This window comes from Schistocerca gregaria, chromosome 7, assembly GCF_023897955.1.
Source record: "Schistocerca gregaria isolate iqSchGreg1 chromosome 7, iqSchGreg1.2, whole genome shotgun sequence".
Taxonomy (NCBI): Eukaryota; Metazoa; Arthropoda; class Insecta; order Orthoptera; family Acrididae; genus Schistocerca; species Schistocerca gregaria.
Genome location: NC_064926.1, coordinates 316,001,257 through 316,026,011, shown reverse-complemented (window position 1 = coordinate 316,026,011; position 24,755 = coordinate 316,001,257). Strand labels below are relative to the sequence as shown.

Sequence of the window (24,755 nt, the reverse complement as noted above, 5' to 3'; positions counted from 1 at the left end):
GGTTACACGTCTCGGTCACCTCTTGTTCGTATTGACGGCACTTTGAATAGTGGACGTTACATTTCAGATGTGTTACGACCCGTGGCTCTACCCTTCATTCGATCACTGCGAAACCCTACATTTCAGCAGAATAATGCACGACCGCATGTCCTGTACGGGCCTTTCTGCATACAGAAAATGTTCGACTGCTGCCCTGGCCAGCACATTCTCCAGATCTCACACCAACTGAAAACCTCTGGTCAATGGTGGCCGAGCAACTGGCTCGTCACAATACACCAGTCACTACTCTTGATGAACTGTGGTATCGTGTTGAAGCTGCATGGGCAGCTGTACCTGTACACGCCATCTAAGCTCTGTTTGACTCAATGCCCAGGCGTAGCAAGGCCGTTATTACGGCCAGAGGTGGTTGTTCTGGGTACTGATTTCTCAGGAACTATGCACCCAAATTGCATGGAAATGTATTCACATGTCAGTTCTAGTATAATATATTTGTCCAATGAATACCCGTTGATCATCTGCATTTCTTCTTGGTGTAGCAATTTTATTGGCCAGTAGTGTAGTCTCGTGTGTAGTACCGCATGTCGTATCATCTCAGTGTGAACCGGAACCACTACTCACAGTTTAATGCTGGCGGTATGCGGAGTACGCAGTGCTGCCTCCGTAGATACTCCCCCACAGCTCCCCGGTGCCCGCTGTCAATGGGACACTGTGTTTATGGAGCGCACGAGAAGGCAGGGGTGTGGCGTGCAGATCACGAGTGCAGCCCGGCGCGTGGGAGCCGCAGGGTCCCAAAATACCCGCCGTTTGGCACCGGGGACCGGGGTCGCGGCGCAGGGCCCTCGCCGTGGCCAGTGCCTGCGCGATCCTCTCTGCAGCCGCGTCCGCCCGCGACTTCGCGTTCTTCCGCAGCCACACTGATCCGACTCACCGAGTTTGACAGGTTAGTAGCTGCCGCGGCGCTGCTCGCCTGTCTCGCACTCCGGCTGCGGCGTCTTGTGGAAACCGCCCCAAACCTCCGCTACCAGTGCCTTAAAGGCAACTTCTGGTCGAGAGGCACGAAATGTGGGTGAAGTTTAAAATATTTTTTCTCACAAGGACTGTTTTTACTAAAATAGGGCTTTTACCATTTTATTGCAGAAACACATGTGTATAAATTTTTTAAATCTCAGGCATATTAAAAATGGAGGCTGCAGAACCTGCCCTGCTTTGCGCGATGCGTTGTAAGGATTCGTGATTATTTCTAAAATCGATAAAAACTGAAAATTTGAAACATCCCCTTTGAAAATTTTACAAATGACAGTGCTGGTAAACCTTTACATTATTTGATTTTGGCTTGGCTCTGAGCACTATGGGACTTAACATCTATGGTCATCAGTCCCCTAGAACTTAGAACTACTTAAACCTAGCTAACCTAAGGACACCACACAACACCCTGTCATCACGAGGCAGAGAAAATCCCTGAACCCGCCGGGAATCGAACCTGGGCGTATTTGATTTTAAAACAGCTGAGTAAAACTGAAAGAACTCCGACATTTCTCTCTTTACTTATTCTGATCAACACTAAACTGACACATCAACTTTTATTTATTTATTTTTTTAAAATTTTTTTTAGCGCAACGCAATCTGACTTTCAGTAATCCCTACAAAATAATGGTCCTGACTAACAATAACCTATACCTTTCATGAATCACTTACTTCACAAAAACCTTCGTAACTCGAACTACTGCAATACAGCGAGCGCCAATACTGTCGGCTACATAAAGATTCTAAGGCACTAACTACTGACAGGCGTAGTCAGCAAATGAAAGGTTTTTATAGAGAACAAACAGTTTATTTACCTTAATAATGTTCAAAAGTCATAATGTATGTATCAGTTCATGACATCCGGTCTCCCAATTTCGTTTTTCTGACGGACACACGTACAGATCGTCCGCTCTCAAAATTCTGCCATTCTCTCCCCACATCCACCACTCCTGGCGGCTCACCTCCAACTGCACAACGCTATACGCTGTTCACATCCAACTGCCCAACATTACCATAGCAAGTATTCCAAAAATTCAAACCAGCCACAGACTGCACACAGCACAGTCACTGATTTTCATACAGAGCGCTACGTGGCGTTGCCAACATAAAAACCTAAACAGCCTACTTACACAGCCCCCATGCTCCCCACAAAAAATTTTACAAATGGTTTTGAACAGTGGTCAATGAACGCTTGAAAAAATTTTTCGTAATTACAATAACAAAAATATCAAATGCACACTCTTATTGATACAATCTCTCCCCCCACATCCACCACTACTGGCGGCTCACCTCCAACTGCTCAATGCTATGCGCTGTTCACATCCAACTGCCCAACACTACAATAGAAAATATTCCAACAATGCAAACCAGCCACAGACTGCACACAGCACAGTCACTGATTTTCATACAGAGCACTACGTGGCGTTACTAACACAAAAACCTAAACAGCCTACTTACAAATTCTTAAACTAGATTTTTTAAATCGTATGACTCGGTTAATCTGTCGAGATTCTAGAGCGCTTCGCCCACTAAAAATGCTTCGAAAAAAATGCGTTTAAAGTTTTCAGTAACAAAAAGAAGACGTAGTTTCAGAACTTGCACTCAGTCTGCGGTAGAGGCATTCTTCCTCTACCTCAAACATGTCCTGGTTGGTAATATGGTGTTGTATTTATTCAAACCGGCCCCTTTTAACAAACTGAGACATTCCTGATTCTGTGGCGGCCACGTGTTTCCGTTACATAACTCCGCGAAAGTTTTTCTGTTACTCTCTGTGACGATTCTTAAAGCTTTCATTGTCTTCAGAACAGACGAATAACCTACGTTGAATATGCCTGCAGCTATATATGATGCTATTTCTTTTTGCCCCACAGTCATGACGTGCGAGTCCAAGGGTCGGTGCTGGGGCCTCTGCTGTTTCTTATTTATATAAATGATATGCCTTCTGGTATTACAAGTGATCCAAAAATATTTCTGTTTACTGATGACACCAGCTTTGTAGTGAAGGATCTTGTGTGTAATATTGAAACAGTATCAAATAATGTAGTACATGAAATAAGTTCATGGCTTGTGGAAAATAATTTGATGCTAAATCACAGTAAGGCTCAGTTTTTACAGTTTCTAACTCACAGTTCAACAAGAACCGATATTTTTATCAGACAGAATGGGCATATTATAAGCGAGACGGAACAGCTCAAGTTCCTAGGCGTTCGGATAGATCGTAAGCTGTTGTGGAAAGCTCATGTCCAGGATCTTATTCAGAAACTAAATGCTGCTTTATTTACCATTAGAACAGTATCTGAAATAAGTGACAGTTCAACACGAAAAGTAGTATACTTCGCATATTTTCATACGCTTATGTCATATGGTATTATTTTTTGGGGTAATTCTTCTGATTGAAAAAGGGTATTTTTGGCGCAAAAACGGGCTGTTAGAACTATATGTGGTGTAAGTTCGAGAACCTCTTGTCGACCCCTATTCAATAGTCTCGGAATTCCGAATTGCCCTCACAGTATATATTTTCTTTAATGTCGTTTCTTATTAGCAATATTAGCCTATTCCCAAGAGTTAGCAGCTTTCACTCAGTTAATACTAAGCAGAAACCAAGTCTGCATGCGGAATGCACTTCCTTGACTCTTGTGCAGAAAGGAGTGCAGTATTCTGCTGCATCCATTTTCAATAAGTCACCACAAGAACTCAAAAATCTTAGCAGTAGCCCAAACTCTTTTAAGTCTAAACTGAAGAGTTTCCTCATAACTCACTCCTTCTATTCTGTCGAGGAGCTCCTGCAAGAGCTAAAAAATTAAGCAAATTCCAGTGTGACATTGTTGATTTTCTTTATTTAAACTTACGACTTGTCGTCTGAATATGTTTTTAATATTTCATTTTATCTGTTTCTACTGTAGTTTTATAATGGGTTGGGTTGTTTGGGGAAGGAGACCAGACAGCGAGGTCATCGGTCTCATCGGATTAGGGAAGGACGAGGAAGGAAGTCGGCCGTGCCCTTTGAAAGAAACCATCCCGGCATATGCCTGGATCGATTTTGGGAAATCACGGAAAACCTAATCAGGATGGCCGGACGCGGGATTGAACCGTCGTCCTCCCGAATGCGAGTCCAGTGTCTAACCACTGCGCCACCTCGCTCGGTATCGTGTTATAATTTCATGTATTGACTCGTTCCATGACCCTGGAGACTTACCCTTAATTTGGTCCTACGGAACAATAAATAAATAAATAAATAAAAATAACCAAATACACGTGTTGAAGCTCCTGTTGTTATTTTGCGTATTGGCACCGACACTTCTTTTAAAGAAATCTTCATTCTACAGAAATTTGTACACTAGTCTTATCTTTTCTTGAACTAATTCATCGAAATACGCTGACTGAACAGTTGGCATTACATATGCTAATTGCTCGTTTGGTTCCAGAACTCCTTTCTATTAACCGCAAACCTCAACGAATGGATGCTTTCTGCACTTCTTTTTTCGTTACGGTACGGAAGACAAGGCTTACTGAATGGAATATTGACCAGTGACAAGACTTAGGTTTCCTATGCTGACCTGAAGACAAAACATCAATGGCTTAAAGGACGCAATTTTTCGCTGTTCCAATTTCGGAGTTATTCCACTGTTGAGCACACACTGTTTTGTCATATTTACTCTCGCTTTCGTTTTCCCTTTATCTTCCTATATTCCCTCAGTGTGTATTGGATTGATGCATAAGGTCGTCACGTTTCTCCGTAAGTTTAACAAACACAACATATACACATAACAGAGACTTCAGTATTCACTAACATGTCCTCAATTTTTTTTAAAACAGACTGCCAACATTTGGCTAACTTTTCGTTTCTGTGACTGTAGAAATCAAATTGTTTTGAAGTGAAGAACTCTTCGGTCTATGTTCGGAGCACATTGTGACCCGGGAAGTTACTTGAAGGATGTTCGATAGATAGCGGAAAAGGTAAAAATCTGATGGCGCAAGATCAGGTGAATAAGGGTGGTGTTTTTCGTCAGTGTAGCAGAATGCGGTGGGAGTTCTCGTGCAGTAGCATCATTTCTCTCAGTCTTCCTGGCCACTGTTCTAGGACTGCTTTTGCAAGACGTCTCAGTTGTTGACAATAAATGTCAGCAGTTGTGGTTACGACTCAGAGAAGCAATTCGTTGTACACCACACTGTCGCTTTTCCACCGGATGCATAACATTATCTTTTACGAATGCGCGCTGATTTCTGTACGAGGAGTTGCTGCTTTGTTTGGGCTCAACCATTCCTTTCCTTTCCTTATTTTACCAATTCTCTCCGCCAGTAATGATACAGGATAGAAATCTTGTGTGTTGTTCACGAGCCAATTGATGACGAACAAGCACAGGTGTACCTATGTCTACCCATTCATTTTTGTGATTTTGGCTTGGAGCGTGAGGCACCCATACTTCCGATTTTTAAACCTTCTCAACTGCAAGCAAACGTCGCACGATGGTGGAATGATCACAGTTCATCACATCTGCCAGTTCTCGAGTACAGTGGCGTTGATCATAGTGGATTAATGCGTTTAAACGATCTTCATCAAACACCGAAGGTCTTCCTGAATGTGGAGAGTCACTAATGTCGAAACGTTTCTCCTTGAAATGAGAAAACCATTTTCTTGCTGTGCTCTGTACAATGGCATTAGCCTCAATATATTGAAAATGTTTCTGGCTGCCTCCACTGCTGCCACCCCTCTATTGATCTCAAACAGAAGCATAAGCCGAAAATGTTCCGATGTCTTCACTTGGAACTCCATTTTCTATCGCTAACAGCTCCATTCACTATCTCAAAGTGACAATATGCAAACTCAGATCGCAACAGTGAACTACAAATAAAGATGACAATCGATAAAAAAAATCTCCCAGCAGAATACCAATATCCGAAACAAAAACGCTACGAACATACGCACCAGCCTAATATATTATGAATTACGCGCCTGTGTGAAGTTGCAGGCAGCTAAGGCTTACCTGTAGCCAAGAAAAACCACATGTACTTAGCACCTGCTATTATTGTGTTGATAGGAAATCACAGACTTTGGATATATTTGGCACATAGGCGATGAAAAAAAGGGGCATCGGAGAATAATGGCAAAAGAATTAATTTTATGTCGCACGTAATTAAAGGATGAAAAGAAGATTAGGTGTTAACGTTCTATCGGTGGCGAAGACATTACTGCATTTGCGTTAGGGTAGTTACAGAAACTAGGGAGTCAGATATGTGAAATTTCAAACGGATGCACTTTAAGTAGATTAAATGAAAGAGAGATATAAAAATTCGCATTCTGTAGCGCACCAAAAACTATAATCATATCTTAATGGCATTGCCTTCTAGGTGCGTGATACGCCAGCAGTTCCTTCTTCATGACCCATATTTAAGGGTGTTATACTACCTTTTGTGTAGCGATGACACCTTAGAGATGTAATGTAGGTCCTCAACTGTGCTAATCTGCTTAATTCAGTTTCAGAAAAGTAGCAAGTACTGTAACAGACGCTTGCAGTTTGCAGCAGCCGAATTCGTTCATGAATCGCTAGGCTCAGTGGACTGGTCTTCACACAATTCTTTCGCAATGGCGTCTGACAGACAAGGAGATCTGTTACCGACCTATACGCCCGTGACTGTATTCATTTACCAATCTTAGTATGATACGTAGACTATCCAGATTCATGTAATAGCCCGCGGTTTGGAGCAATAAACCTCACAGATAGTACACCAGAAACACCTTTAATTAAATCGCTATACCGTCCCTCTCCATTTAATCAGCTGCAGAACTGAAAACAGCAGGATAAAACCTGAAAAATTGAATGTGACTGATGGACTGAAACAGACACGGCGTCAACGTACAACCTCACTTACCTGACAGCTCAAAATTAGGACTCTACACTGATGCTTCGGATGGCTCTTTCCGCTTCATTTATGCGGTTCAGTGTCCTTGTGAGTACATTTGACGTGATTTTAATAAAGCCATTTGTAAAAAGTTTAGCCATGTTGGCAATGTACCCCGACTTGCAGTGAGGTTCTTCTGCTGTGGTTAGAGGTCCCACCCAGCTGAATGTTTATTATCTGCGGATACCCACAATAATACTTACTTTGCGGTTAAGCGTTGAGTTGCAACATTCCTGTGTTACTATATTTGCCCAAATTATAAATATTACTTTTTAAGTTGCTCTTATTCGGATCGGAGTGTCCATAGAAGAAAGATGCGTTTTCGACATTTTCCACGACTAAAGATGTGGAAATGCTCTTCTTCCTGGTTTCCTGCACAATTACACGTACATCCTGTTCCTCTCGTATCATGAGGTTATGTCTGTCTCATTCCTGTTTACAGTAAGAACGATCACTTCTGATGTTATCGAAAGCTGCCATAATGGGACATCAAGGACGTTGGTGAATACTCTATCAATCAGAATATTCGATTCATGGTCTGATTTTTGATTGTCTATCAAATGCGACGTAGATAATGTACAGTATAAAATCAGATAATCTATCATCTCAATATAGAGAGTGTAATGAGTATAAATGTAGATTTTTATTTATGTTATCTAAATATGTAATCACATAAGTGTGTTGGTATTTTTTTTCTGTGTCACAAACTTTACGATCTGATGTTTCTGCACGGTCGTAAGTGCACCACTGGGTGGAATACGCCTATCAGTATGGCTTACGTTTTGCTCTCACGTGTCCACAGTTCAACAACTGACCTGCTGTCCAAGGGAAAATAAGCCTTAATGGCTTGCTCTTGGAGGCACTACCCAATCTAAAAACGTGCGATTTCTAATAGCTATAATTATTAGTCTGAAAAATGACTGATTTAATGTTATGCAGAACGCCTTCCTCACTCACCAGCAGAATTATCTTCACTTGTACCTGTTACACCCTGTTTGTATAAGCACAAAATGCAACGATTGTTACATTTACAACTACATCTATACCTATACTCTTCCAGTGTGGTGGAGGTATTATTATCTTTCTCACGTTTTCTGTTCCATTCGCGATTGGTGCGTGGGATGAACGATTGTCGATAAATTTCTGTATGAATTCTAATTTCTGTTTTTTCTCGTTGTAGTCATTTCACGAGAAATGTGTGGCACAAAGTAAGATTTTGCCCAGCTCTTCTTCTAATGTACGCCTTCGAAATTTCAACAGTACCCGTTTCAATGATGCACGTCATCTCTGTTGTAGCGACTACCATTTGAGTTAACTCTATCTGGTAAGAGCCCAAGATGAACGAATAAAATTCAATAACCGGTCGAGTAGATGCTTTGTGAGACACTTCATTCGTGGATGAGTTAATTTCCTTAAGATTGATCCTAAGAATCTCAGCCTGGCAACTACTTCTCTTACAGTTTGTTTTATGAAGTCATTCCACTTTGGGTCACTCCAAAGTATTTTAGGTTGTTATTGTATCCAATGACTTTTTTACTAATAACGTATTCGAACTGTAATGAATTTCTTCGTCTATTTACACGCACAATTTTACACCTGCTTACATTCAGGATCAACTCTAAGTTCATCCTTCAATCATCGATCCTTTGCAGGTCTTTTCTGCTTTCGCTGTAGTTCTGAGGTGTTGATATCTTCCTACAAACAACAGCTGTGTCTGCAAAGAGCCTCATAGAGCTTGCGACATTGAGAAGCGCAGCACATGAACTTAACTTTTTGTTGAATTATCTTACATATGATAAACGAACTATATGACTAACATTTAATCGTGTGAAATATGTCGCGTCAACTTGTGACAGGACTTCGTTTAACTTTCTAGTGTTACATAAATTTTACACAGAAAATTCAACGAAATCCAATTCAGTAATTAGTATAGACAACTTTAACTTGCAGAACGTATCAAGAAGATGACAGACTACGTTATATTAAAATGTGATGATAGTCATCTACCTTCTTAGTCAGCGGAATGTAAATTGCGACGTCCGTTTCCAAAAAACAGAAATTCAGGCCGAGTGCAAGCTTACTTCAGATGTCTGACGTACTACACGAATTAAAGTGATTTATAACATTTTAACATCCTAAGTTGTTAATTTGGGTAAAAGACTTGCGACTGAGGATGCGCATAAAGTGACGGAGGGATAGCATTTGCCTCATCTACACAGACCTCTTGCTATCGGGAAGCACGAGCAGACGAAGAGCACCTTGGGTTGCCTATACAGCTCAGTGCAGGCGCTGCCATCTGAGCAGCTTGTAACCAGCCCAAGCGAGCTTACTTCAATGTTGGAGAGACGACTCAAGACCGTCTTCGGATGGAAAACAAAGTAATTGGGGGTGTGGGGGACATATATTGGTGTTTGGCATTCAGAGTGTGTGATTATCCAGTGACTCGTGCACTGATATTTCGAACGAAAATGATAGACAATTGTGTTGAATGCAGATGCAGTAACTGATGGTCGACTGAAAGCGGCGTTAAACTTCAAAGCTGCTAACTTATAACCAACAAAGGAAAGAAACTAAGCCTATTGGAAACCCAAACACTTAGCTTAAAATCCCCAGCTAGTTCTAAACGATCAATTACAAATGAGCATACCCAACTTTCAAGCTTTCCATGATGCAATCAATCAGCCATATGAACGCAGACCATGACAATGACACATACTGCTACACAGCATTAAAATACAATAGAATTTTATATTCCTTACCTTGCTTAGCTCACAAACTTCAACATTATAACAATATAGCCTGTAATACTGTAATAGAGTGTTTTTTAATAATGTATCGTGTTCAATATTACAATTTGCAGTGTAAAACATGTTTGTTGCACAACATAAAGTGACTATTGCTCACTTAGTTCTCAACCAATGTCACGACGTCACAAATTATAGCGTCATAGTCATAAAACCTGGAATAATGCGGTATCGTGTTTTAATTATCTATTGTGTTTAATATTGTTCATTGGGTGAAGTGTAATTTACAGTGTTAGAAAAAGATGTCTGGTACACAAATTCTGTGCAAGTGGATTGTATCTTTGCGTATAATCTTTTGTTACCTAACGAACTCTAGATAATTGTTTCCTGAAAATGGCCCAATTAACTAGATACTACGAGTATTTAAAAAGAAACAAAAATCAGTAGAACGCAAACAGTTTACTGGTATCGAGCCTTAAAAGTTACGTATAACATATAAGTAGAAAAATAGACAATTAATTCGAGAAAAACAAGTAAAGCAACTAACAAGAGTCAAATATTTACCAATTTCCTCACTCGCAAACAAATCTTCTAAAAAAAAAAACGAATGCACGGCTTACGCTAAATCAAACTAAATCATCATTTGTAGAGATCATTTTTCCAAAGGCTGCAGCTATATGCTACGACAAGGAGCTGATAAATAGTTCCTGAAGAAATGATTCCAGTTTTCCCCCATCATTTACAACAGAAAACCAACCAGACAATGTACAGATATCAAAAAAAATTTTGCATCACCCCTGTTTCCAGAATGCCTGAAGATAGACGGTGACTATGGATATTGTATAACAGACACAGTGTCTTTGATTGTTCAGAGATGTCACTAAACCCGCCGAAAGATGAAAACAACCATGCATAAGAAGCTCCTGTAAGACGGAGAGGGCTCTACAGCCGGTTAGTTCCTGTCATTCCACGAGGAAGGACGTACACGGCTCGTATTGTCTGTAATTCAACCATGCCTAGACAGTCAATACCGCGGTTTGATCGCGTCCGCATTGTTAATTTGTCCCAGGAAGGGCTCTCAAGAAGGGAAGTGTCCAGATGTCTCGGAGTGAACCAAAGCTATGTTTTTCGGACATGGAGGAGATACAGAGAGACAGGAACTGTCGATGACATGTCCCGCTCAGGCCGCCCAAGGGCTACTACTGCAGTGCATGACCACTACCTACGGATTATTGATCGGATGAACCCTGACAGCAACGCCATCATGTTGAATAATGCTTTTCGTGCAGCCACAGGACGTCGTGTTTCGACTCAAACTGTGCGCAATAGGCTGCATGATGCGCAACTTCACTCCCGACATCCATGGCGACGTCCATCATTGCAACCACGACACCATGCAGCGCGGTACAGATGGGCTTAACAACATACCGAATGGACCGCTCAGAATTGACATCACGTTCTCTTCACCGATGAGTGGCGCACATGCCTTTAACCAGACAATCGTCGGAGATGTATTTGGAGGCAACTGGGTCAAGCTGAATGCCTTAGACACACCGTCCAGCGACTTCCCTGGAGGTTCCCTGCTGTTTTGGGGTGACATTTTGAGGGGTCGACGTACGCCGCTGCTGCTCATGGAAGACGTTATAACGGCTGTACTATATGTGAATGCCGTCTTCCGAGCGATAGTGCAACCATATCGGCAGCATATTGGCGAGGCATTCGTCTTCATGGATGACAATTCGCGCCCCTGTCGTGCACGTCTTGTGAATGACTTCCTTCAGGATAACGACATCGCTCGACTAGCGTGGCCAGCAGGTTCTCCAGACATGAACCCTATCGAACATTCCTGGTATAGATTGAAAAGGGCTGTTTATGGACGACTTGACCCACCAACCCCTCTGAGGTATCTACGCCGAATCGCCGTTGAAGAGACCAACAATCTGGAAGAACAGTGACTTGATGAACTTGTGGACAGTACGCCACGATGAATACAGGCATGCGTCAATGCAAGAGGACGTGCTACTGGGTATTAGAGGTACCGGTATGTACAGCAGTCTGGACTACCACCTCTAAAGGTCTCGCTGTGGTGGTTTTCATGAGTAATAAAAATGGCGGAAATAATTTTCTGTACAGGTTCCGGAACTCTCGGAACCGAGGTGATGCAAAACTTTCTTTGATGTGCGTAATTTCATTTGCCAATTTGTGATAATTTTTAAAAATGTTTATGTACGGTAACACAACAAAATAATAAAAACTGAAATTAAATTTACTGCAGGTAAGGTTATTGATACAACAATTCCTTCCTTCACGTAAATGCATGTCTACAATCTGTAAAAATGGTTCAAATGGCTCTGAGCACTATGGGACTTAACAGCTGTGGTCATCAGTCCCCTAGAACTTAGAACTACTTAAACCTAACTAACCTAAGGACATCGCACACATCCATGCCCGAGGCAGGATTCGAACCTGCGACCGTAGCAGTCACACGGTTCCGGACTGCGCGCCTAGAACCGCGAGACCACCGCGGCCGGCAATCTGTAAAAGTTATTCTACCACTTCACTGATTCATAGTAAGGTTCAGGCTATAGATAGATTTCTTTAATATTTAGAATGAGGAACAAACTTAGTGACGGTTGGTTCTGTAAGTAATAACGTCTGCAGAACTGTCTTTTTTCTCATGTATAAGTAGAGAAACGTAACTCTACATGTCAATGTTTTGCCCATTTTGTTTCGGTATGTTTTCTTGTCATTTAGTTAGTTGGATGTGAAAAGTATAACCTAAACCTGTCTTCTACAGGATAAAAATTTTTGACAAGTGTGATTAGAAAAGATTTTTTGCGAGAAGAAGGAAATTACGTACGTAAACAGGACAGAATAGTTGCTAAATTGATCTCGGATTAGCAGTTACTAATCAGTATTAACACTGAACTAGAAACTAAATGAAGACAGCGTAGCGTAGCATCAGTAAATAGTTACTACATTTCTTTCGTTCAGCAGAACTGTTTCTCAGGTTTCTCCGACATAATCATGACGGCTGTGGCGTCATACGGCATGATTTGGTTAGTTTCATAGAATAATCTCGACAGTTTATAATGAGCTACGGCGAAAATTTAGAAACGTGCGCACGCAACAGAAAGCGCAGGGCGTGCCGTGGACATCCAAAGCGAAGTTTAGTGCACTACCTCGTGTGAGAGTGACACTAACCAGTTTCTCAGAAATGGCGAGTGGCCGTAAAGGTCGAGTGGTCTACAGTGGGAACAGAACACGCATTCGAAAGGACAAACTGAGGGTACTCTTGAACCTGAAAGCCAACAATCGTCAATAATGTACAGACAAAGGCACAAATAGCAAACCGAGAGGAAATCAAGAACAAGCGAGTAGCTGCATGGAAAAGTTACGTCGGCTATCGGAAAACTTCGGAAACATCAAGACAACTGGACGAGGAAAGCGAGCACACTTTCCTCCTAACTTGCGCCACCAGAGGGTCTTGCCAAGTGGAGCGAAGTCCACGCCGCCTGCGGTGTGGACGCCAAACCGAACAACTGTGGATGTTCTCGATCTCGATTCCCGAGTACGTCCAGGATGCCAAACGAAGAGGTCACAGTGTGCTAAAGTTTTACATCTGAATACCTAGCTCTATAATTCTGTCAAATAAGCTGCAGTGAGCAAGTGGTTTCACAGGAGAGCAATTTGGAAAATCAGACACAACCTGCTATTTCTTTACCTTCATTGCCACTTGTTGCTTGGCTGACCTCATACTTCGGCTAACATCGATGTAAATTATTATTATTATTATTATTATTATTATTATCCTCCTCCTCCTCCTCCTCCTCCTCCTCCTCCCCACCCCCTCCCCCACTGAGCGAAGTGGCCCAGTGGTTAGCACACTGGACTCGCAGTCAGGAGGACGACGGTTCAAACCCGTCCGACCATACTGATTTAGGTTTTCCTTGATTTCCTTAAATCTCTCCAGGCAAATGCCAGGATGGTTCCTTTGAAAGGGCACGGCCGACTCCCTTCCCCGTCCTTCCCTATTCCGATGGGAGCGATGACCTCGCTGTTTGGTCCCCTCCCCCAAATCACATAACCAGCCAATCTCCTTCTCCTGCCTCCCCCCCTCTCCTGCCTCCCCCCCCCCCCCCGCCCTCTCTCACTCTCTCTCTCTCTCTGTCTTATACATACACATCCATACAACAGTTCGTCGTCTGACACATTACATAAGCGTCTCTGCACGTGATCTCACAGGTAATAATAATCCAAAGAATTGAAGTCGAAGAAATGTCCAACCATGGAACTGCTGCAAAAAGACGTATGTTCGCATATCTTCCGCATGGACAAGCTTTTTAAGAGAGCAGTGCAGCCTCGTACCCGTTACCACTACCACGGCCGCATGTACCAAACTTAATCTGTTTTCTCATGACTGAGTTTCGTACCATGGTTTAACGAAATTCTTATCAGGTAACTTTCCAATGCTACAACACGCTCACCGTTCAGGAAAGACAAAGTGCAGCATTTAGCACAATGGACTTACATTCGGAAGGATGAAGGTTCAAAACCCCGTCCGAGCATCCAGACCTGTTGTACCTAAACCGCTAAAGGCGAATGCCAATATGTTTCCACTGAAATTAGCATGGCCTGTTTCCTTCCCCATGTTCCTCAGTCTGAGCTTGTGCCCCATCTCGAATGACTTCGTTGTGGACGGGACGTTGAACTCTAAAATTCATAATCATCTTTATGATGTTGTAGCTATTCTTTTTGACCGTGTATGCTAAAAAAATTGGAGAGAAATGTCTCTTTATACAAGACACTGTTTGATTAGTCTTATTTTACTCACAGACGTTTCAGCTTTTTCTGTGTTATCTCCAGTAGGTTTTTATTTTTTCTGAAAATTATCGGTAGTACATGTTAACATTTTGTGCAGATTGTATGAATTTTTTGCTTAAAGCTATTTACATGTACAAAGAAGCCACAATTAGATGTCAGATATTACATTAGTTAATATATACAGTTAAAGACACATGTCACAGATTGGGTCGTTGTAAACTTGAGATATCCTCAAATACTTTTGGTGTAGGATACTAATTTAAAAATAAGATGATTATACATTTGTCCATATACGTCACATGGCGCTATCAGCTTTGTATGTTGGTAGTTTTATACCTACTACCGACGGCCTTGCCGCAGTGTAACACACGTTCCCCTCAGATCACCAAAGTTAAGCGCTGTCGGACTATGCTATCACTTGGATGGGTGACCTTTCGGGTCTCCCAGTGCTGTTGTAAAGCGGTGTGCACTCAGACCTTGTGGGCGTGTTGAGGAGCTACTTGATTTAAGAGTTACTGCTCCAGAGACGAAAACTGATAACGGTCGGGAGAGCGGTGTGCTGACCACATGCCCCGCCATATCTGCATCATGTCTCGCTTATCGGCTGATGGTGACACGGCGGTCGGTCGGTACCGTTTAGTCTATCGAGGCCTGTTCGGACAGAGTTATATATCTTCTATACATGTCATACGCAAACTTATCACTTACTCCCACAAACATCTCGGCAAATGATTCCAACGAGAAAATTTTTTTTCAGCATTTGTTATGTTTTTGTGACGAAATATGTCAAATGTGTGTGTAACAGCAAAAAAAAAGAAGAAAAACACAATTGCGAAAGAAATAAATGTTTAACGTGTCAGCCGTCCGCGGTGGTCTAGCGGTTCTAGGCGCTCAGTCAGGAACCGCGCGACTGCTACGGTCGCAGGTTCGAATCCTGCCTCGGGCATGGATGTGTGTGATGTCCTTAGGTTAGTTAGGTTTAAGTAGTTCCAAGTTCTAGGGGACTGATGACCACAGATGTTAAGTCCCATAGTGCTCAGAGCCATTTGAACCATTTTTTAACGTATCGTAAACAAGGGAAGCAGGACCACAGCACAAAACAACCGTAAGTAACACGCTAAATAACAAGATATACTACAGCAATTTTCGGTGTGAAATGAACAGAAAAACTATTAACGTTTCGTTGTTTGCAGATGAAAAGCTTAGAACACGTCGCAAACTACGATACGCCTCCTTATTAGCTGTAATTTCTCGGATTTTCTCGTTGTGATCATTTACCGAGGTACTTGTGTGAGTAAGTAATACGTTGCCCGACTCTTCCCTGAATTTTGATAGCACCTCTCTCAGTGATGAACACCACCTCTCTTGCAGCGTCTGCCACTAAGCGACCCCGTGACGATCAAAGTACAGAATGCAATAGGGAAATGAGTGAACAAATGAGAACACATTCTTTTACTGTGAAATAGCAAATCTTGTAATGTAATCTGCTTGCAAGACTCGCTCTCCCACAACAGCAGTACGAATGGTGCGAGGTGTGCCACGATCCGCCGTTTTTGGATATTTGGAACCACAGCCTGCTAGTCGCTGGAATAGCTGTCCAGATGGAACGCTGCCGTTTACCGCGTCGAATAATAGGCTTCTATTATGCTGGTACGCGCAAAGATGAAATTACAATGTAAAAGCCCATCCAAAAACTTATCAAAACGCAGATTCGTACCATCAAAACTAATGTGTATGCTGCACTTTTCCAGAACTGTATATACGGTTTACACTAACAACAGTACTAAGTGTTTACTCCGTGATGTATCCATGGACAGTAAGAGAAGAATGTGTCTCCATTTGTTTGTTGTATAGGTCGTTCATAAACCATAGAGAATAAATATCTAAGGAATGAGCACTCGGATGAGCACAACGAGAATTCTGCTTGCAACATCTCCTACTGCTCAGTCTCGTAATTTTGGGATGTAGCGTTTTAGCCCGTGTAGCACTTAGCGTATTTTGAATGTTATTACTTAGCTGCTACAGGTAGGTCACTGTCAGCAGTTCCGTGAAACTTTGTATAAGGATTTACAGACATCTGAACAATTTGATATCGGGAACTGAAGTTGACTTGAAGACGTGAAGAGAAATAGTTTTCTGCTTTTGCTTCGCAGTACCATAGCTCAGGTTCCATTTTATTTACGTTTTTTCGGTAATGGGATAAGAATTGACAGCCAACAGTATTTTTTACGCTATCTGTTGCACTTCATATTTTCGAATCTCTGTTCTAATTAATTGCTTTATAATGACACTGCAGACGTCTCTGAAGGGCCTCGAAAATAAACGCGTTATCCACCACCTGCGTAACGATTACCATTTTCAGTTTTTCTTCTTTCACCCTTCTGCTTTTTATAAACAGGTAAAATATCTACAAATTTTTTTTGTCATCTGATCAGAAAAGTAAAACAAGACACTATCCACAAAAATAAAAAAATACAAGGCCAAAGCTCGGATTTTGGAGTAATAATAGAAGTGACAGCTAATAATTTTTTGACGTTTCCTATTGCACTAATACATAACGTCGAATTACATACGTTATGACACTGTATAAGAAACTGTCTCATGAAGAAATACTTAAATACACGCAATGGTTTGAGAACATGCATAAATTGAAGGAAATTAATCAAGGTCATGTGTACATTTTATCTGCATACGGACAGATTACCAACATGTGTACACTGACTAGCAGTTTATTCAAACACACTTGCAAATTTATTTAGCACTTGTCCCGTAAACCCATGGCCATAACATCGCAGAAATTATGTCTACAATACAAGACTTCACAACACCGTATCTCGATATTTTTCAACATATAAAATGCCTCATATCGTTATAACATTTACAATTACACGTTTTTTGCACACACCAATGAAAGGTAACTGCGCCTCCTTTCACATACTTCTCTTTACATACGTTATAACGACATTACTGCACCATAGCTGTCACTAAAACTCAACGTGCAGAAACGTAAATAAAATTCTTCTGTCAAAAATTCGGTAGACCTGACCAACAAACTCAAAAATTTAGCTTGTTCTGCCACCACAAAACTTGTATCATTTGATATTACAAGTTTGTACACTAATGTACCTGTTGAGCAGACGATGGACATTACTGAAACCAACTTGCGATACCATAAAAAAATTATCTGTCCTTGAGATTGATGAGCTAATGGTTCTGTTACGCACCACCCTCAAATACAATTTCTTCTCTTTTAATAATAAATTATATTCGCAACCCTGTGGTCTAGCTATGGGCAGCCTGGTATCATGTCAGAGATTTTTATAAACTCAATGGAGCAGATGTTTTTTCGGGATCATCCGGACCTGGCAAATAATATAATTTTCTATGTGATATATGTAGATGACTTGCTGTTTGTGTTTTAAGGTTCCCAAGAAGGCCTAGAACTGTTATTTACCATTTTCAATAACCTCTATAAAAAATCAGCTTCACGTAAGAAAATGAGACAGTTGATAGGACTTTAGACCATCTCGATCTGACTCTACCCATTATTGGCAACAAAATACATTTCAACATTTTTCGAAAAGCAGCCTATTCCGACAGCGCCATCCTAGCTGATTCCATCCATCCTCAGGCCCATAAAATGATCTTTCATTCGAGTATCCACCGAGCCCTATCCATTCTGCTTTCGCTAGACAATTTACAAAACGAATTAACGGTCCTCGAAAACATCGCTCAGAATAATGGATATAATCCCAGTGTAGTGAGACAGTTGTTTAACGAAAACACACGAAGGAAGACTATCACCCTTTGCAGATCAGGTACCCACAATCAAGACCAGGCAACGAAATACATATCAGTTCCCATTATGGGTAACGTATCCTACAAGGTAGGTCGTTTATTAAAAGACCTGGGGTGTAAAGTTTCTTACTCTACTACCAACAATCTTAAAAAAAAATTTACTCCCTTCTCTTGATATAGATACTGATAAATCATCCCTGTCAGGAGTATATAAGATCACATTTGATGAATGTCACTGTTATTGTATTGGCCGTACAGGAAGGGCCCTGTCTGTCAGGTTTAAAGAACGTCTGCCGACTAAAAGCGGCGATGGAACACGAGGATCTACATTTGCTGAACATCTTGTCCAAATGGCCCATGCTCCCAAGCCTCTACAAGATGCAGAACTTTTGCGTAATGGAGTCAAAGGATGTAAGTTAGACAAAGAATTGCAAATTTTTAAACATCTTATTATTGATAGAGAAAATTTACTTAATGATCAGCTGCAACTAAAAAATAGAAATTATTTCGAAGGATTTTAACCTTTACTCCAGTGGAGTTGACCCATGGTCCGCTTCGAATGGCCGATGCTGTTTCCTATCTGCTTTTCCCCTTTATTATAGTGCGTTTGTACATTGTGTCTCCATATATTTTGTATTATACTGGTAATGACACCAGTTGCAAAGGTCTTTCTTAATTTGCTTGTTTTATGTTCAAGATATTTCATGCTTCACACGCCTGTGTCTCCCATACTAATTTATTAGTTACTGTAGTGGGGTTTCATCCTCTTATTATAATATTTGAATGTAAATTTTCTTGCTCTGACTTAGTAACTAGTTCTTAGAAAAATTGTTTAATAGGAATTTGTCCATCTGCAAGACTGTTTTCTGTCATATTTTGTTTACAATTTACGTTGCGCTAAGTAGTTTTGAAACAGCTTGTCTCCAGCGCTTGCGCATGCGCTTGGCCGCTGGCCGAGCCACGCCACGGAAGTACTCGCGACGCCTGGTTTCCTTGTTGCTTGCGTGTGACCCTTATTCCTGGCCCGGGGTAGCTCCATCTATGTTTTTCTTATTGTTTTTAGTATTTACAGACATAATCTTATGATTATGCGTGTTTATTCTGTATTAGTTTTATTCTGTGACATGGCCAACGTTTGGTCCTCAAAATAATTTAATTTTTGTAAATATCACGATTTTCCTTATTAAGAAATCATTAGACTTATGATGTATTTCTATGTATAATATATGTCCGTATGGGTTAATTTATAGGTTCTGAAGAAGATACCATTATTAGCATCCAAACCTAGGTAAAATAAAAATTGCAACTGAAGGCTGAATTTCTTATTGTCTGAACAATTAAAGGTTGCTCAAGCGCTGCATTATTTTAAAGATTTGTAAACGTGTATAAAACAAGGCAAGTATGTAATCATCAAGTTTAGCTATTAGCGCAAATTGCAGGCAAGGAACGTCTTCCCAAAATCACATGACTAGCCCGGTTTGATGTTTAACAGAGGAATATGACCTCATTTGTTTCTTGTAGGTCGTTGGTAAAAGGAAAGAGCTTACAGTAGAAGAGATGTGATTCACAGTTGCGAAGACGAGCAAGTGCTCATAGCTCTTAAGGTATGCATTTTAGAGCTCATGTTTATTGGACACTTTTGTCTTGTTTTGGTCCATATTACCACCTCTCAAACTGAAGAATACATTTTTTGACGCCCTGCATATTGGAAACAGTAAAGGCCCAATCGCACTGCCTTCCGGGGTGGCCGTGTGTCTCTAGGCACTACAGTCTGGACCCGAGCGACCGCTACGGTCGCAGGTTCGAATCCTGCCTCTGGCATGGAGGTGTGTGATGTCCTTAGGTTAGTTAGGCTTAATTAGTTCTACGTTCTAGGCGACTAATGACCTCAGTTAAGCCGCTTAGTGCTCAGAGCCATTTTTTGATCCCTTGATGCCTCAGAACATGTCCTACCAACCAATTCCTTCTTCTAGACAAGTTGTGCCACAAACTCCTCTTCTCCCCAATTCTATTCAATACTTTCTCATTAGTTAAGTGATCCACCTATCTAATCTTGAATATTCCTCTGTAGCAGCACATTTCAAATGCTTCTTTTCTTGTGTAGTCTCAGCTGTTTCTCGTCCATGTTTCACTTCCATACATGGCTACACTCCGCACAAATACTTTCAGAAAGGACTTCCTGACACTTATATCTATACTCGGTGTTAACAAATTTCTCTTCTTCAGAAACGCTTTTCTTGCCATTGCCAGTCTACACTTTATATCCTCTCTACTTCGACCATCATCAGTATTTTACTCGCCAAACTCGTTTACTGCACACATCAAAAAAAGGTTTGAATCACCTCAGTTCCGAGAGTTCCGGAGCCTGTACAGAAAATTGGAATAGAGATTAACATAAACATCATTTCCGCCCTTTTTATTTCTCTTCAGAACCTCACATTGCATGTTGTACCGCCATACAACGAGAGTTTCACAAGTGATGGTCCAGATTGCAGTACACACCGGTACCTCCAATACCCAATAGCACGTCCTCTTGCATTGATGCATGCCTGTATTCGTCGTGGCATACTATCCACAAGTTCATCAGGGCACTATTGGTCCAGATTGTCCCACTCCTCAATGGCGATTCAGCATAGATCCCTCAGAATGGTTGTTGGGCCACGTCGTCCAGAAACATCCATTTTCAATCTATACCAGGCATGTTCGATAGGGTTTATGTCTGCATAACATGCTGGCCACTCTAGTCGAGCGATGTAGTTATCCTGAAGGAAGTCATTCACAGGATGTGCACTATAGGGGCTCGAATTGTCGTCCATGAAGACGAATGCCTCGCCAATATGCTGCCGATATGGTTGCACTATCGGTCGGAGGATGGCATTCACGTATCGTACAGCCGTTACGGCGCCTTCCACGACCACCGGCGGCGTACGTCGGCCCCACATAATGCCACCATAAAACATCAGGGAACCTCCACCTTGTTGCACTCCCTGGACAGTGAGTCTAAGGCGTTCAGCCTGACTAGGTTGCCTCCAAACACGTTTCCGACGATTGCCTGGTTGAAGGCATATGCCACATATGCCACACTCATCGGTTAAGAGAACGTGATGCCAAAGCTGAGCGGTCCATTCGACGTGTTGTTGAGCCCATCAGTATTGCGCTGCATGGTGTCGTAGCTGCAAAGATGGACCTCGCCATGGACGTCGGGAGTGAAGTTGCGCTTCATGTAGTCTATTGCGCACAGTTTGAGTTGTAACACGACGTCTTGTGGTTGCACAAAAAGCGTTATTCAAGATGGTGGCGTTGTTGTCAGGGTTCCTCCGAACCATAATCCGTAGGTAGTGGTCATCCAGTGCAGTAGTAGCCCTTGGACTGTATCTCCTCCTTGTTTCACTCCAAGTCGCCTGGGCACTTCCCTTGTTGAGAGCCCTTCCCGGCACAAAGATAAATGCGGACGCGATCGAACCGCGGTATTGACCGTCTAGGCATGGTTGAAGTACAGACAACTCTAGCCGTGTACCTCCTTCCTGGTGGAATGACAGTAACTGATCGGCTGTTGGACCCCCTCCGTCTAATTAGCGGTGCTCCTACATGCTTGTTTACATCTTTGGGCTGGGGCAATGCAAAACTTTTTTTATGTGTGTATTTTAGATGTCTCGTTTCCTAATATAATTCCCTCAACATCACCTGATTTAATTCGACTACATTCCATTATCCTCGTTTTGCTTTTGTTGATGTTTATCTTATATTCTCTTTTCAAGACACTGTTCATTCCGTTCAACTGCTCTTTCAAGTCCTTTGCTGTCTCTGACAGAATTAAACTGCCATCAGCAAAGCTCAAAGTTTTTATTGTTTCTCCATGGACTTTAATTCCTACTCCAAATTTTTCTTTTGTTTTCTTTACTGCTTGCTCAGTATACACATTGAATAACACAGGGGATAGCCTACAATCCTGTCTCACTGCTTTCTCAAGCACTGCTTCCCTTTCGTACCCCTCGACTGTACCAACTGCCTTCTCGTTTCTGTACAAATTGCAAATAGCCTTTCGCTCCCTGTATTTGACCCCTGCCACCTTCAGAATTTCCTTTGATACTTCAGTCTAAAACCGATATCCAGCGGATCAAAAGCGAACACTTGTGAATGCAACCCTTACACAACCTAACACCACGCGCCAAGTGTTTACACCCGAGAGAATTCTCGTTCGCTGTCGCGTCTTCGCTTCATTGTAAAGGGGTCTTAAAAGCGACGTGTTGAGCTCTATGTTCAAGAAAGTCCAGAATCCAGACACAAATCTGATGTGATACTCGGTAAGATATCTCGTTATGTTTAAATTTATCGCACATTGTGAAAGGATCCTTAACTGCAACTAGCAGACAAAGGTGTTTTGTCCATGTGTTGACTGGCTGCCAAATCTCTGCACTTCACGCCGTGTTGCTGCACGATCCCATCACTCGTGACTTGTTACAATGCATAACCTACCCACATGCATGGCACGATGTGCCTGTGCCATTGTCAAATAAGTCCCTGCGCGAGTGGATTCCTGAGGCACACGTGTTGTCACGTGGAGCGCAGTAGCGGCGGGTCCGTGACTTTCGCAACTCCGACAGCTGCGTTTAGGCCACGTTGTGCACTCTGTTAGGGCTAGTCTAGGGCTCGTCTAGGGCTAGGCTAGGCTAGAACGCCGCTTGCGTAACTCAGGCAGCCGCTGCCAGGGCGCCGGCTAATTCCGAGGCGCCGCGACGCACCGCTGACGTCACCAGTGCGCGACTGCCAGCAGGCGCGCCCGCTTGGGCAACCGCTCGTCACAAGGTTAATGTGTTTACCGCACCTGAGCCGCCTGCGCACGCACGCTGGTCCGTTGACCGGAAGACCTCGCAAGGGGACCTCACGCACTGCTCCATTTTCTTCGTATTTTCAAAGAGACCACACGGCAGTCGTATTTTAATAAAAATTTTATATTTATCGTACATGAACAGCTGAACTAAAATATCAATCAGCAAAAGCAGTACGATACAAATCTCAACAATACTAGAGAAAACAGACTTTGAAGTTTGAGGAGCCTGCTTGAGGGCCCATGTGGCTATGCAGTAGATTGTGTCCTCGGAGTCTTCCGCGACGGCATACATGAATAAAGCGTTCTCGGTATTCCAGCCGCGTCAATTCGAATAAAACTCTCGAGCTTTCGATGGCCATCTCCGCCATCGTCGTCAGGAGTTCACTGACTCCCGGGGCTGTTATGGTCTCCCGCTTATATAGGCATGATGACATCATCAGCAGGCTCTGCAAACTGCGACATTACGGCCATCTTGCTTTCTACGATACGTTGATGACACCTTCCTGATATGCCCTCATGGTGAAGATACACTACAGCAGTTCGTCGATCATATTTATGGTGTCCATCCCAACATTAAATTTACTGTCGAGGTGGAGAAGCACGGCAAGCTACCGGAAACCAACTCACACTGATCGGTACTTGAACGCCAATAGTTTCCACCACCCTGTACACAAGAAAGCTGTCCTGATCACGTTGGTTCATAGAGGCAAGATTATCTCTGACAACGACCACCTACAGTCTGAATTGCAGAACTTAAAACGTGTTTTCGGGGGAAATGGATACAGCAAAAGAGACATCGCAAACGCTTTCAAGGGCGCCGACGAAAGGCAACTGGTGAATTAGAAGAAGAGGCCAAACGGACTGTATTCCTGCCATACTGTGGAGCAACTAGCAGTAAGTTAGGACGTCTGCTGCAGAAACGGAGCTAAGACCAGTGTTCCGGCTCGCCCCCCAAGATACGAGATATGTTGCACCCTGTTAAAGACGACATTGCTCTTCGAGTGTCCGGTGTGTATGGTGTACCCTGTGAATGTGGCAGCGTGTACATTGGGCAGACAATTCGCACGGCTGCGGAGCGTTGTACTGAGCACAAGCGCCATATAAAACAAAGGGAGCTTCACAAGTCGGCCATAGCGGAGCATTGCCTAGAAAACGGACATAAAATGAAGTTCGAAAATGCAAAACTGTTGGCTCATGCGACTACATATAGGGACTCCGTTATAAAGGAAGCGACTGAGATTCGCTTAAACAACAACAATTTCAACAGAGACCAGGGATACACACTCAGCAGGGCATGGGGACGGGCGTTGGACATCGAAAGAAAGCAGAGACAGCTGCGCGACGCGGGAGCGGCAGTTTCAAACGTGCCGCCTGCCCCTGGCGCCACCTGACGTCACCGGTGCTGCCCGGGTCGACTTACGCGCGTGCGCCACATTGGATCGATCTGACTGGCTGCTGATAATGTCATCATGCCTATATAAGCAGGAGACCGTAACAACCCCGACAGTCAGTGAACTCCTGACGACGATGGCGGAGAGGGCCATCGAAAGTTCGAGCATTTTATTCGAATTGACGCGGCAGGAAAACCGAGAACGTTTTATTTATGTTGTAGAATGCTCGTCTACCCATTGTGG

At 42.6% G+C, this 24,755-nt stretch overlaps 1 protein-coding gene across 1 annotated transcript in view; it reads left to right on the top strand.

Annotated features, from left to right (window-relative positions):
- The first annotated feature begins 837 nt into the window (after positions 1 to 837).
- The window catches only part of LOC126281263 (solute carrier family 2, facilitated glucose transporter member 1-like), a 510,926-nt gene continuing 487,008 nt past the window's right edge, over positions 838 to 24,755 (top strand). The window contains exon 1 of the mRNA XM_049980074.1: positions 838 to 940. The gene's annotated coding sequence lies outside the window, so the exon portion shown is untranslated. The remainder of the gene's footprint in view (positions 941 to 24,755) is intronic.